The sequence below is a fragment of the Elephas maximus genome, chromosome 25 (genome assembly GCF_024166365.1).
Source record: "Elephas maximus indicus isolate mEleMax1 chromosome 25, mEleMax1 primary haplotype, whole genome shotgun sequence".
NCBI lineage: Eukaryota > Metazoa > Chordata > Mammalia > Proboscidea > Elephantidae > Elephas > Elephas maximus.
Window position 1 is genome coordinate 21790534 of NC_064843.1, and position 15175 is coordinate 21805708.

At 38.0% G+C, this 15175-nt stretch overlaps 1 protein-coding gene across 11 annotated transcripts in view; it reads right to left on the reverse strand.

The window, feature by feature from the left end:
- Nucleotides 1–15175, reverse strand: part of NCOA3 (nuclear receptor coactivator 3) — a 126875-nt gene that overhangs the window by 44806 nt on the left and 66894 nt on the right. For 9 of the 11 annotated variants that reach the window (XM_049869888.1, XM_049869887.1, XM_049869886.1 and 6 more), the window contains one exon: nt 11000–11081. The exons of the other annotated variants lie outside the window; for them this stretch is intronic. The gene's annotated coding sequence lies outside the window, so the exon portion shown is untranslated. The remainder of the gene's footprint in view (nt 1–10999; nt 11082–15175) is intronic. 11 annotated transcript variants of the gene reach the window in all.

Here is a 15175-nt window from a genome sequence, read left to right on the forward strand (position 1 = left end):
TGACTCAGAGGCCCTATACTATGTGCAGCTAAAAATCCACCTCTACATCCTAATTTTTGAGGTCTAAGGAGAAGTTCCTCCTCAATCATTTGAATCTAAGGAAGAAATCTGCACCAAGCAAGAAGATAAAACACTGAAGAATAGGAGGAAAAGAATACCATTCAATTAACTTAAAATTAAACATAGCTTCCAATTTCAAATTCTCATGGAATCCAGATTTTCTGGACCCATGGAGGCTCGGATGAATCCCCAGAACTTTTGCCCTGAGATAATCTTTAAACTTTAAACCAAAAATAACCCCTGAAGTCTTCTTAAAACCAAACTAGCTTTTAACCAATGTCACTGAACAGTATGTATAGAAACTGTTAAACAAGAACCTGATTTCCTGTGCAAACTTTCACCAAAAACAAAACATTTAAAAAAAAAAAAAAAAAAACTAGCTTAACTAGTAAAGAGTGTCTGCCTTGAGCACTGTGCTCTTTTAAAAACTATCTTTATGGGACCGAATTGACAAGAGCAACTAGAAAGACCAGAGAGGACACTTAGGGGGTGTGAGTTTATGTTAATCGAGGAAGAACAATTCAGAAAAGAAGGGTGAGAATGGTTGCACAACTTGAAGGATGTAATGGGTGTCACTAAATGTACCAGCAGAAATTGTTGAATTGGTGTATGTTCTGCTGTAGATATTCTCAAAAACAAAAAATAAAATTATAAAAAAAAAAACTTTGTTGTTCACAACAGTTTTATGATTCGTGACTTTAAAGAGCTTTTTTCTGTACTTCACAAAAACTTGCCTTTACATTGTCTAGAAAATGAAGCTGGAGACACCATACGATTATCAGAGAATCTTTGAGGCAAAAATGTGATCATAAAAAACAAAAAAAAACCAAACCCGTTGCCGTCAAGTAGATTCCAACTCATAGCGACCCTATAGGACAGAGTAGAACTGCTCCACAGAGTTTCCAAGGAGCGCCTGGTGGATTCGAACTGCTGAACTTTCGGTTAGCAGCTGTACTACTTAACCACTATAGCACCAGGGTTTCCAAGGTGATCAAAAACTCTTATAAAAACCATTCACACAACAAAACTGGTTAAAATCAAAACATGCTTCTGTAGTATCTTAAAGAGTGGTCCTCTTACCCACATAGAGGATATAGCCTTCCCTATGCTGTGCAAGGAAACCCTGGTGTAGTGGTTAAGAGTTCGGCTGCTAACCAAAAGGTCGGCAGTTCGAATCCACCAGATGCTCCTTGAAAACCCTGTGGGGGCAGTTCTACTCTGTCTATAGACTCGCTGTGAGTCAGAATCGACTCGATGGCAATGGGTTTTACGCTGTGCAAGGTACTTGCGATAAACAAAGTTTTTGTCCTCAAGATGCTGACTAACTAGTGGCAGAGATCAACAAACTAGTAAGTATATAATCATAAACTGAAGGTCTCCACTGAAAATTAATGACTGATCTCTGATTCAAAACCAAGAGCAACTGAAGACCAGACATGCCACACAATGTCACGCAGCTGTTCAAAGCCCTAAATTTCTGCAGTGAATCTCGTTCTTACTACTAAAAGATTCGGACTGATGACAATTAAATTTTCCTGAAACTGGTCAAACATCATTGGTTAGTTCAGGGCCCCTTTATGTGTAGGTTGAACGGGATAGAGGCACCTAGAGCAGACTCTCGATGTGCTGGAAAGCATCTAGACAGCAGGCTGAAAGGCTGAAGCTGAGTCTGAACACTTACAGCTCCAAACAAATTCACTAGATCGGTGCTTCTTGAGTTTTTTGGACTCAGGATCCCTCTACACTCTTCAAACTTGAGAATCCCAGAGAGCTTCATGTTATGTGGATTATATCTACCAATACGTACCATATTTTAAATGAAGCCTCAGACATTTGAAATATTGACTCATTTTAAAATAAACCTATTACATGTGAACATAAATAGCAATTTTATGAAAAATAACTTTTCTGGAACAAAACTCAGTGAGACGAGTGGCTTAGTTTCACATTTTTGCAAATCTTATGTTTGGCTTAATAGAAGACAGCTGGATTCTCTTATCTGTTTCTGCATTCAATCTGTTGCAATATGTTATTTTGATTGAAGTATATGAAGAAAATCCTGCCTCATACAAATATGTGCTTGTAAAAGGAAAGAGTATTTCAACAGTCTTTTACAGATAACTGTGGATATTCTTCCTTGGTATTACACTAAAACTCCAAAGTGGTAGTTTCTTAAAGATTAGTTGCCAAGTGGAATCTGAAACCATACCATACTTTCATACTGTTAAATTAAAATCCATCTGCCTAACTTGCACCCTGAACAAATCTTTTACCCAGGCATCATTTTGTAACATCAAACACTGGTCATTTGGTAATACTGGCTCTCTGAGTTAAGCAGATCTTCCAAATGTCAATATAATTAGAAAAACCTATATTCATTAATATCACTACTCCAAAAAAAAACCAAACCCACTGCCGTCGAGTGAATTCCGACTCATAGCGACCCTATAGGACAGAGTAAAACTGCCCCATAGAGTACCCAAGGAGCGCCTGGTAGATATTAACTGCGAACCTCTTGGTTAGCAGCTGTAGCACTTAACCATTACGCCGCCAGGGTTTCCTATCACTACCCATCTCATCAAAATATCTGTAAGTACTGGGAAGCTGTCAAGTTCATGGTGGCAGATTCTGGTTTACCGAAATTAAAATTTTCACTTAAAAACTCAAATTTTACTGCTGTCAAATACTATCGCATGTTTTCCTTGAAGTGATAGGTTCACCTCACACAGTTTCAAGAAACTGTCTGCCAAACACCCAAGTCTCAACGGCCAGTCTGTACATCGTTCTTTCAGGGGGGGCGGGGGGGAGTGGTATTTCATGAGAAAAGTGGCTACTTTAATTTGCAACACAAACAATTGCACAAGACTGCTCTTCCTTGAGACAGCAACCTTGGTTTGGCAGCCAGCAGAAGTGCTCTGTGCACAACTTCCAGTCTTATCACAAAGGACTTTAAAAAGGGATCTACGCAAGGGTCGAGATTTAATGAAATTAATAGGATTTACTGTTTCATCAAGAATATTCCTAAGTGGGAAGCTGCCTCTCCCCCCCCTCCCTTCTTTAATTGTGAGTGAATGGCAGTAAAGAATATAATCACTACTAGTAGAGTCTGGAAACACCGGTGGCGTAGCAGTTAAGCACTACAGCTGCTAACCAAAAGGTCAGCAGAGTTTGAATCCACTAGGCGCTCCTTGGAAACCCTATGGGACAGTTCTACTCTGTCCTAGGGTCGCTATAAGTCGGAACCGACTCAAGGGCAACAGGTTTAGCAGAATCTGGTGCCACTGCCACGATTCGCACTAAGGTGCCAGCGGTTGAACCCACCAGTGTTTTGTACCATCAGTGCAAACATCAACACAGGGAAAAGAGCAAATAACATATTTGAAGTATTATGAAAACAGTTTTGACCTTGTGGGCCCATGAAAGGTTCTTGTGGACTCCCAGGGGTGCACAAACCACAGTTTGCAAACAACTATACTAGATAAAGGTTAACCCTGGGGCTTAGGGCTTGACAGAGTGTGGTTTCTTCAATATACTCTACATATTCTTTTAGTAATGTACAGACCTACATAAACAAAACATACTGTAAGCAAAAGAACTCACTTTCTGATAAGATGACATAGCAAATTATTGCTTTCAACCAACCACACCCTTCCCTTGGGTCCAAATACAGTAATAACAAAATATGTACTTTTTATTGATTTTTGAAAGACAGACATACTCACACATGACAAATATTTCTGTGAACTCAGAAACAGAACAAACATATAGCAATAAATGGATGATGTCACCAACACTGGGCTACAGGACTAAAAATAAGCAAAGGCAGTCTGGAAATCAAATCGTGCATAAGATCAGAGGGCCAAAAGCAAGACCCATAGGTGACACCAGACAAAAAACTTCTGAATGGAAGGAGAAAAAAGCCATAATCAATAGCTAGGATTACTGATTACTATGCATCAATCGAAGTGCCACCTGTAGTGGCAGAAGAAAAAGTGCTACATGCAAAACCTGGGTCACGCAGACCAGTGGCTGTATCTTCGGTATTCCAACAATACCTGAACTGACGGTATGGTAGACATGAGTAAAGGCAACAAAAACAGAAAAGAGTTGGAGGTGCCGAGAAGAGGATAGAGGGCAGAGGAGGACACCAAAAGAGAGAAAGAAAAAATAAATTTCCCACTAAGGATGCAAATTAAAACTCCAAAGCATGTTTGAAATTCAAACTAGGAAAGATGGCCAGGAAGGAAATTCATCAATACTGGAAGATAAATTCACACTACCCAATAAAATGAAATCTTGAAATGAGTCTTAAATAAGTATCTATGATCCTTAAAGAAATAAAGAATTGACAGCCATGTAAAAAGAAAACAAAAACAGAATTAAGAATAAATGGACATGAAAAAAGAATCATAAATCTTTATAAATTGTAAAGAATAAACTAGTGGTATTGCCCACTGTCTGAGCATCCAATATCCAAAGTCTAGATAGGTTTGGTTAGCCAGGGATACTTGTTTGAAACAAAAATTCAATAGAATTAATTCATATACGGGACACAATAAATATACACACACACTTAGTGAATTAGATGAGAAGACTGATTAATTCAACCATAAGACAGCTCAGCAAACAGATGAAGGAAACAAAGACTTCAGAGTTGTTTTCCGCCCCAGCATGATCTTACCAAATAAACATCTCTGACCCTCAATTTCCTATTCTGTAAAATGGAGATACCACCTAGCGGTGTAGAAAGGATGAAAACCCATATGCAAAAAAAAAAAAGCTCAGCACCTGGCAAATGGTAGGCTCTTAAAAAAATGGCTCTCTCAAAACTTCATGATTTACAATTTAAGAAAAAAAAAATCAAAATTGTTTTCTTAATTCACCTCTAACTATAAAGTAACTACATCTGTGACACAGATTATTTCAGGAAACAATGTATTCCTGTATTAGCTAAATAGCTCAAGCAAATTGTCTAAGTCTTGGTATCTAAAAGGGGATTAAAGAGATGTCTTTAGGAAAGTGCTATATTTCCACAGATGCTAAGATCTACAAATAAAAAAGTTCTGGTACGGGTCTTAAACTGTTCTTATGGAAACGGTTCAAGTATTTTCTCAAAACCTCTGCTGAGTAACATAGTGATACCGTACATTTCTCAAAAGGATTTGTGGAAACAGTACATCTAATTATAGGGCACTTGGGTCAAAACTGACTGAGGCCAATTTCTTCTTTAAAAAATCATGTTAAAGTTCATAACTGACTGCGATAAAAATCTGTTTAAAAATGTAAAGACACTGGCAATTTAGCAAGCCCAAATTTAAAATTTATCATTCTTAATAAAATGGTTTCCTTTTCAACTGCCAAAACGAAAATGGAAAAGGGAAGGAACTCAAGCTTCTTACATTTCGAATGGAATCGGGAGAGAGCTATTTATGTAGTGAAACAGCAACCATCTACATGGTCCCTTTACACAGCAAAACAAGCTCCTCAAAAGCCTCAGTCAAGACTATTATACACATAAAAAATTAAATTTCAACTTCCTTCCCAGGGCCCAGGAACCAAAGCCCTCCACTACTACTGAACCATGTCTGGAAATGAAAAGACAGTAGGATTACAAGTGTACATGGTCAATTCATCTTCTGAAGTCATCGCATGCCTATCGCTACCTCACAGCAAGTCGATGTGATCTGCATATCAACATATCGAATCCTTGCAGTAACTGAAACCCATACTAACCATATGTTATTTTAATTAACAAGTTTGGCTATATATTATGAGCTTTGCAAGTTTTAGTCCAGAATTCTTTAAAGTTAGATTGTGGTAACAATTTAAAAAGAGAATTTTAAAAGCCTAAGAACCAGGACTAACAATCATGCAATTCCAATTCTTTTATTGTCACCCTCCAGAGAAATAAAATAACGAGCTCTATAATACCTTTTCAAACAGAGTAGCAATACAGCAGTGGTTGATGTAGAAAAAAATTAATTTCTGTAAGTTGAGTTTCTACATTAAGGACAAATTTTAAGATAGACGGAGGGGAATGAAATAAATGGCAATTCATCCAACATTATGTAACAACAGTGCTATCTGGAATGTGTTGGTTACATTTTTACTTGTAATAGTTTAAAAGCTACCAAAAATAAAATTCCATGCAAGTGAATTAAATATCCGACACTGTTATCTTTAGATGTTTGTGTATTCATATATTACAAGTTTAAGTTATGAAGCTCATTAAAGATTTATACTTAGTTTCTTGTGCTAATGACAGGCAATACATGATGGAAAATATATTTAAAGCTTAGAAACATATGCTGACATTTGTGCACATGCAAAGCTTTCAAAGTTGTTTCAAAACGTGAAAATGAGTAAGGCTCCTGTTATCCTTGATAAATGTCATCTGTCATGCATTCATGTCCAATATATACTATTTTTCACAAAGCAGAGACCCAGAAAAGGCAACTGTGAATCTACCAGCTCATGTAATGGTTATACACAGCAATTCTATTCAAGGTCGGAAGTTTAGAGGTTTTCCCATATTAACTTCTAAATGATCTAAGCTTTAATATGTTAAATATTGCACATGCTCAAAAGCACATATTAGTGAAACAATTTTTGGAAACAAAGACAAAAATCATAAGAAAGCAATTACTCTAAGAGTTTTGCACAAGAGATAGGGCCATTTTTAACAGTGCTATAAACTGGACTGTTTGTACAGCCCTTCACTTTTTAGATGGTTGAGCTGATATTTGGGCCAATTATATTTCTTAATTAAGTTACAAAATTAAGTACAGTCATGCATCAGTTAACATCCACGGTAAATTCTGCAAAACTGGATGTTGTGTGAACATCACATTGTATACAGGCAGTTCCCGGATTACAAACATACAACATATAAGCCGTAGTTACGAACCAACCCCTATAAGGCGTTTTATTTGAAAATATCACTAAGACGACAGATAACTCTTTAGCATAATTAAGGGGGAAAAAATTATCAATATCAGGAATAAAAAAAGAGAGTAGACACACTAAAACATTAGTTTAAAAAAAAAAAAAACCTTTATGCAAGTAAATATGACCAACTTAGCAAAACTGGCAAGAATTTTCACTGCAAGACACAAATTACAATACACTCAAGAGAAACAGACTTAATGCAATCAGTAGTTCCTACAAGCTCTTCTGTAGTGACAGACAAGCTGATTCTCAATGTGCATCAAAAATGTAAAAGACCTAGATTAGCCAAAACAATATTGAAGAAAACAAAGTTGGAAGACTTACACTACCCTGCTGTCAAGCTTAACTACATAAAGCTACTGTGTGTACTGCCATAAGAATCGATATATAAAGACTGATGGACTAGAACAGAGGTCATAAAGAGACCCTGACATATATGGTCAGTTAATTAAGTTACAAAGTAATTCAGTAAAAAAAGAGAAGTCTTTTCAACAAACAGCCCTGGAAAAACTGGATATCCCTATCTTTTAAACTGAACCTCAACCCCTTCTTGACACCATACACAAAAATTAAATCAAAATGGATCACAGACTTAAATATAAAAACTTCTAGAAGAAAACACAGGAGAAAATCTTTATAACCTTGGTGTAGTTGGCAAAGATCTCTCAGTACATAAAAAGCATTAACCATAAACGAAAAAAAAATGGTTAAGAGGGCTTCAAAATTCAAAACTCTTGCCTTTCGAAATAAATTAAGAAAATGAAAAGGAAAGGCAAAGACTGGGAGAAAATACTCCCAGAACATATATCTGAAAAGTGCTAGTATCCAGAATATATTAAAATAAGTAAGTAAATTCTTGGCTTCCAATTTCCAGTCCCACATGTGAAGAGGTTGGAAACAGTCATTCCCTTCCTGAACATGAAAAAAGCTAAAGAAACTTAAAAGCAACAACTCTTCAATCCATCAGAGAACTGAGGTCACAGGGCAAGGCCCTACCCCCAGAGCTGAAGGGAGGCAGATACAGAGAATCACAGCTTCTCTGACTAGACCCCCAGGAGCAGAATCCCTCTGCTGAAGCCACTGGTACTGGTAGAAATCAAAACTTGGGGGGTGAGGGAAGGGTAGAGAGGCGCCCACATTTTCCTGAGTTTTACTTCCAGGAGTCCCACAAGGTTACTATGAAGATTGGAGGAAAATCCACTCGTGGTTTGGGCGGGGGGGGGGGGTGGTTAACCGTTTTGAAATACGCCAGTAACACTCTGCTCTCCTTAACAAAAGCCTGAACTCAAGGGAAATTATTTTACCAGAACTTAACCAAGGTGAAGCTCAAGCCAACAAACCAACCTAACCGCATTTCAAATGAGTATCATAACTACACTATGCAGAACGCAAGGGTAGAAACTAAGAGTGAAAAGGGGAAGAGAGAGAGACAGGAAGGGCTAACCCAAGTAATTTAAGAACACAATACTTAACTATTTGCCCTCAGTCTTGGGCAGGGTGGTATCGGGGCTTAGGGGGAAATTTACACCAAATTCTCTGCTCATTTTAACTAAATTCATTTATTGTAGTGAAATGGGTAAAGCAATTCTGAAACTATTTTAAATGTATTACACAGGATTGAGCAAATGAGTAAGTGTACTGATGATCTTGGGAGGTAGAGTTCTTATGACAAAGGAGAAATGGGGAAGGTAGAAAGAACCTTGTAAACACAGGCTGAAATTAGACATATTAATATAAACGCATCATATCTAAAATACGTATGTGCTCATGTATATATGTACAAGTATGTACGTATATGCATATATGTGTATAAACATACATATATTCCTAGCTCTGACCGCTGAAAGGGTCAGAAACGAAGACAACCAAGGAGGAATCCAGATATCTTAGCCTCAAATACTATCCTCCGTGAGGACATAAGAGTCCAATTAAAGGAGCTCCATTGACCAAATCTAGGGCAATCTCAGCACCAAAATAATTAAGTAGAATAGTGCCTAATAAACCATTCAAAAAATAAAAATTCATGAGTTCCTACCAACAAACAGGGCTCTTGATTACAGGATAATGCCAAAGGCTGACTGGTAAATGTGAGGGGAATGCTGAAATGAGGAAATTACCGTTTTGCAACCATCACAGTGAAAGGTTAGATCAATCATCAATAAATGCTAAATCTAGGGGAACTCGTAATGAGGATCAGGATATTTACATTCGCTCCCCACAGGCTGCTTATTGCTTACAACTGGGGGGCAGGAGGCGGGATATACTGTGGAGGAACCTGGTGACTTGGTCAAGTGCTCAAAATTAACATCACAATGAGGGACAGATGGGCATCAGGTGCCTCCAGATGTTGTGTACCTTTCTCAGGGTATCACATCACCTGCGCAGTGTTCCAGCCAAGAACGCATCACCTCAACGTAATCACGAGGAAACTTCAGACAAACAAAATGAAGAACATTCTTTTAAAAGAGGGAAAAAAAGACGGTGACAGTGGAGGAGGACTGTATTCTTCAAAAACATCAATGACAAAGGCTACAAAAGTATTCCAGGAATAAGGGGGATAAAGAGAAATGATAATTAAATGTAGTACCTGACTCTGGACTAGAATTTTAACCAAAAGGGTAGGAAAACCCCTACTATAATAATAGGTGTTTATCAGATCAGCTGACAAAACTGTGATATAGACAATTAATTGGTATCAATGTCGATTTATAAAGTTAATAACTGTACAATTATTATAGTTAGAAGAATACCTTACTCTTGGGAAACCAAGAAGTTTTCGGGGAAAAGAAGCAGAATGCATGTAACTTACCCTCAAATGATTCAGAAGAGAGAGCATGCGCACGTCACGGAGAGAGAAAAGGAGAATGGAAGCATGTATGAGTGTAAATAATAAAGTGGGTGAATCTGGGTAAAGCATATCCAGATGTTTATCCTATTTTCATTTTTTTAACTTCCGTAAATTTGAACTTAATTCCAAATAAAAAGTTTTTTAGAAAATAAATATCATGGAGACAGTTCTCTGCTATATTCAAAATATAACAGGTATAATAATTGAGGGATTCTACAGAGAAACGGGAAAAGCTAAGGCTGGCGGCTTTGATAGATTCCCAGATGAAGGGCCATTTTCAAATGTCAGAGAAGGGAGTTGGTACTTTTTTTGTAAGCCAGGGAAAGGTAACACAAAACTTGGGGCAAAACAGAGGCATGGTTAAAGGGGTACAATTAAGAAAATTTTCTACCAAAATTCCAAGTCGGTAAAAACAGTAGATAAGGAAGCAATAAAGGGACTATTGGACAAATACAAGCATTAAATTATGGGGTCTTGGCCTAGGAGGCTAAGATTAGAAATTTATAGCGGGGCAAATGCAGAAGACATGAAAATAGAAAACCAGATAGGGCTTGTTTACAAAATGTATCAAAGGGAAAATACTCAAAGATGACTCAGATTTCAATCGTAGGTAACCAAGAGAATGATGGTATTACTAACGAAAAGAAGTTTAACAAGCTACGAAAAGCGTAATTGCTTTCTTAGCTATCAGACAACTTTTTCTACTCTCATTTTTCCTATTCTGGTGCCAATATTAAAAGTTTGGAGAGGGGTTAGATAAATGTTATATGCCAGCACACGCAATCTGCGAAAATTGGTCTTCACAAGGTGAAACACTAAAAATAGGTAGGGCTGATTCAGATTTTGACTAAATGCCATTAAAATATTCACACACAAAGACAAGGTTGGAGGGAGTGTCTCATGCTAAACTAACATATGGCCCTTCTGCCCATAAAAACTGTATATATCCGTGTGTGTGTGTATACACACATACATATATGCTCGTTCCAAGCCCATTCATTCAACATATACCATTAAAGAGAAAAACATGAAGCATAAAACAAGTTTAAGATTAAATCATAAATTAAAGAAGACGGTAATATCTTCAGGGGGCTTAAGGGAAAAACAGTTACAAACGACCAAGTCAAAGTAAACTTGAATTACCTGGCTAACCAGTCAAATGATGCCTGAGTTGGAGTTTGTTTTTATTGGTCTCTGGGTCCACTGTTCAGCAAATGTTTTGATCCTGAGGACAAAAAAAAAGGAAGGGAGGTGTATTGAATTTTGTTGCCCTTTCTTAATATAAGTATTGTTATTAGTCACAAATAACTCTTCCCACTTTTATCTTCCCTGGACATAGGAAACAAACAAAAAAGCTATCAAGTACAACATTTCTTCCTAGGAATTTAAGCTGATGTCCTATTTTCTACATATCATTACTTCCGCGTAAACAGGCAGACCATACACAGTACTCTCTCATGGTTTGTAAATCAGATAACATTAAGCAGGGGTGGAGGAGATTGGCTCAGAATTCTAAAAGTGATCAAAACAGGTGGATGTCCCCACCTGTCCAAGAGAACTCAATCTTCAACAGAGAACAATTAAAGATACTAGTACCCTGACAGAAGCTAATACTTAAATAATACCCCCAAGTCCAAAAAAGACAGATGCCTGATAGATGGGCGAATAAATAAAAGCAAGCAAGCAAAAAGAAAAATAAAACCCTGAATGTTTTCTCAGAAGGATGCATCCGAATCACCATGAAGAAATGTTAAATAGGGGTGGCAGGATGGGGGCAGCTCCTCAAAACCATCTGAAATAAAATCCATGAACATACAAACAGCTTACTCTTGCACTTAAGGAAATGAGGAACAGACTCTGGTTGGGACAAAGAAAGCAGACCAATGAAAACGTTCACCCTCACCTTGTGAATTTCCAGAGGTAACAATAAAGCAACAACCTAACACTAGAATCTGCTGTTGTATGCCACTGAGTGCATTTTCCACTCACTGTGACCCGTGTAACAGAGTAGAACAGCCCCACAGTTTTTTGTTTGTTTTTTGCTGTAATCTTTACAGAAGAAGATCACCAGGTCTTTCTCCTGAGAAGCTGCTGGGTGAGTTTGAACTGCCAGACTTTCAGTCAGCCAAGTGTTTAATCCTTGTTCCACTAGGGCTTCTTATATTAATTCTTCTTGTCATTAGGTGCTGTTGAGTCGGTTCTGACTCATAGCAACCCTATAGGACAGAGTAGAACTGCCCCATAGGGTTACCAAGGAGCGGCTGGTAGATTTAAACTGCCAACCTTTTGGTTAGCAGCTGAGCTCTTAACCACCACGCCACCAAGGCTCCACACTAATTCTAGAATTATCTCTATAAAGACAACAACCATAATTACCTATGCCTTACAGTTAACGGAAACCCTGGTGGCGTAGTGGTTAAGGGCTATGGCTGCTAACCAAGAGGTCGGCAGTTCAAATCCACCAGGCGCTCCTTGGAAACTCTATGGGGCAGTTCTACTCTGTCCTATAGGGTCGCTATGAGTCGGAATCGACTCGACAGCAGTGGGCTTGTGTTGGGTTTTTTTGTTCTGTTTTGATTTTGGTTTAGAGTTAATACCACTCATGTTAGAACTGGAAGGCCTGTTGGGAAAAAAGGAAGAACAAATGATCTACTGCCAAGTTCCAGGTAATGAGCATATTACAGCAATGGCCAATCCCCATGAAGGAGATAGTTAGGGAACAACCAATCACAATCCAGCTGCATGATGTAAAGGATCTGCTGCACCTCTGAATCCCCAATTACAGGGGAGAAAATCAGGCAAAGGGGAAAATGCACACCATACGTGTTTCACAAAGGGGAAAAAAGAAAAATTCATGTAGTAGTATCAGTGCCATGTAAGCAAGGTGAGAAAAGAGTTGATAAACCTATTAAAATACCTCTTTATAACCACAATTTAACCTCCAGCTTACAACTGGGATATATGCGCAAAATAAAGGGCTGCATTCAGAATTCGGACTGTATCTTCCAGTCTACAATAGTGTGACCGGTTGTTAGCGTAACGGCGAAAGAGCAGCAGCTTTGGAGTCTGTGAGATTTAGATTCAACTTCCAGCTCTTTCACTTACTAGCAAGGCACCTAAGACTTATTTGGGCCTTAGATTTCTCATCTTTAAATGGGAATCGCACATCTCATAGGTCTCTTGTGGAGATTAAAAGAAAATATATCCAGTACCTACTAGCACCTGGCCCACAGTAACTGCTCATAAGTGAAACCTATCATTAACCAAACAAAAGGCTAAGAATTTTTCAAGCACATTGAAATAAAGAATAGAAAACACAAACATTTTAGTATTAAATTAAACTCAATTCTTGTAACTTGATTGTTACGCTATCCGATTTAATTTGAGGAAGATGATGGAGAAAAGGGTAGGCAGATCTCCTGTAGCGAGAACTCCCGAGGTTTTCTGGCCCTGAGTTTACATCAAGTTTCACTTCAGCAATGGTTCTTTTGTTGCTGCTGTTCCTCCTTTTTTTGGAGAGGGAAGAGGTGAGGAGGGAGGTTAGCACCCAAGGAACAAGGGAGGTGGGGCGGGTAAAAGGCTCTGAGTCGGAAAGTTCTTAGTGTGCCATAACGACTGACCCAGGAAGCAAATACTGCTGTCTAGAGCAGAAGATTGGCAACAGAGCCTATGTTAACAGTAGTTTTGATCCAGCCAGTCTCTATGCCACAACCCCCAGGACCCAACAAAACTCTATCTACAAAAGCCTCCCCCTTCCAGTAAGTGTATATAGCTAGACTAGAGAAGGCCCCAAATACCAACAAATGTATTTGGTCCCCAAGAGAACACTGGTAAGACACTGAGGACAACTACAGTTTTTTAAATACCATAGTGATTGGCTTGCTTACCAGGAACCTGGAAGAGTGTGGACAGTCTCAAAAGCACAATATACCAGATCCTGAAAGTATGGAGCTGCTAAGAAAACTGCTGGTGGGCGAGTTAACTTATCTGGAACAGCCTCAGCCGATTTCTTGGGTATTTTTTACCTTTACTGAAAATAAGCTTAAAAACGCTGACACATTATGAAAACTGTAACCAATGTCACAAGACAATGTGTATAAAATTTGTTAAATGCAAACCTGATTTGTTGTGTAAAATTTCACCTAAAACGCAGTAAATTATTTTAAAAACTAAATAAATAAGCTTAAAAAATTCAACTCTGTCACCTTCCCAAAAGTATTCTTCTAGAATTGAAATAAACATTTTGGTAGCAAAAAAAGGAAAGAAAGAAAGAAGTTTATCCTTACCCTTTTTCGTAACTTAAGACTTTAGTTGATCACTCACACAGTCAAATTACACTGACATAAAAACTGAATATGACACTTCCCAAAAATATTAGGTATCTGGGGGGAGCATTAATTTTTCTACTAGAATTAACAGAAAGGCAACTAATGAGATCTACTTTATCAAAACCTGCATCACTAGACAGCTAATTGGCGGGGTCAAACTGAGCTCTGTTAGTAGCTGGTCTGAGAAGAGGTACCTGGAAGTCAGGGCAAAGAACCCAACTGGGGGAGGAGATTTGATAGGGAGAGGAAAATCCAAACTATGTAACACTGATGCTTGGAAACACCAACCAAAGAGTGTCCAACGATTATTACGAACATGTTTTTCCTTCTGCTGCTGAACATGGGAGGGGGCAAAGATCCTACCATCAATCATATCGAGCTCATTGTTCATTCGATGCTGCTGCTGGCACTGCTACCACCAGGGTTCCCTCCTCAGGCCACTAAAATCATAGAGACGGGGACCCACCTCTTTGGCCAAAGCCAACTGTTGCCCAGTAATCTTCAAAGCACTTCAGAACAAATCTATGTACCAATTAATTTTCAGGTTACTTAAAGATTGCATAATATTAATGTTTAATTAAATTTAACATTCTTTTTGCAGCTGGGATTATTTACTAAATGGTTAATATATTCTTTGCCAAAACTGTGACAAAAGATTTCACTTGCAACAGTCAGCTATAAGCAACCTGTAGCTATACTGAAAGGGAAAGAGCAGATGTAAATTTAAAATTACATGAAAAAGTTGCGACCTTTTTGAAGCTATATAATCTTGACCCAGTTTTTAAAAAACTGTATATATATACGTACATACACACCCACACAGTATCTATTGCTGAGTCCATCACTATGTGTTCAAGTGGGTAAGTAAAAATGTATTCAGTCCCCAAGAGAACACTGACTGGTAAGACATTGAGGACAAGTATACTTTTTAAAATACCATAATCTTTTTGTCAGTGGTAGGGGAGCAGAAGGAACTATTTCAAATTACAGC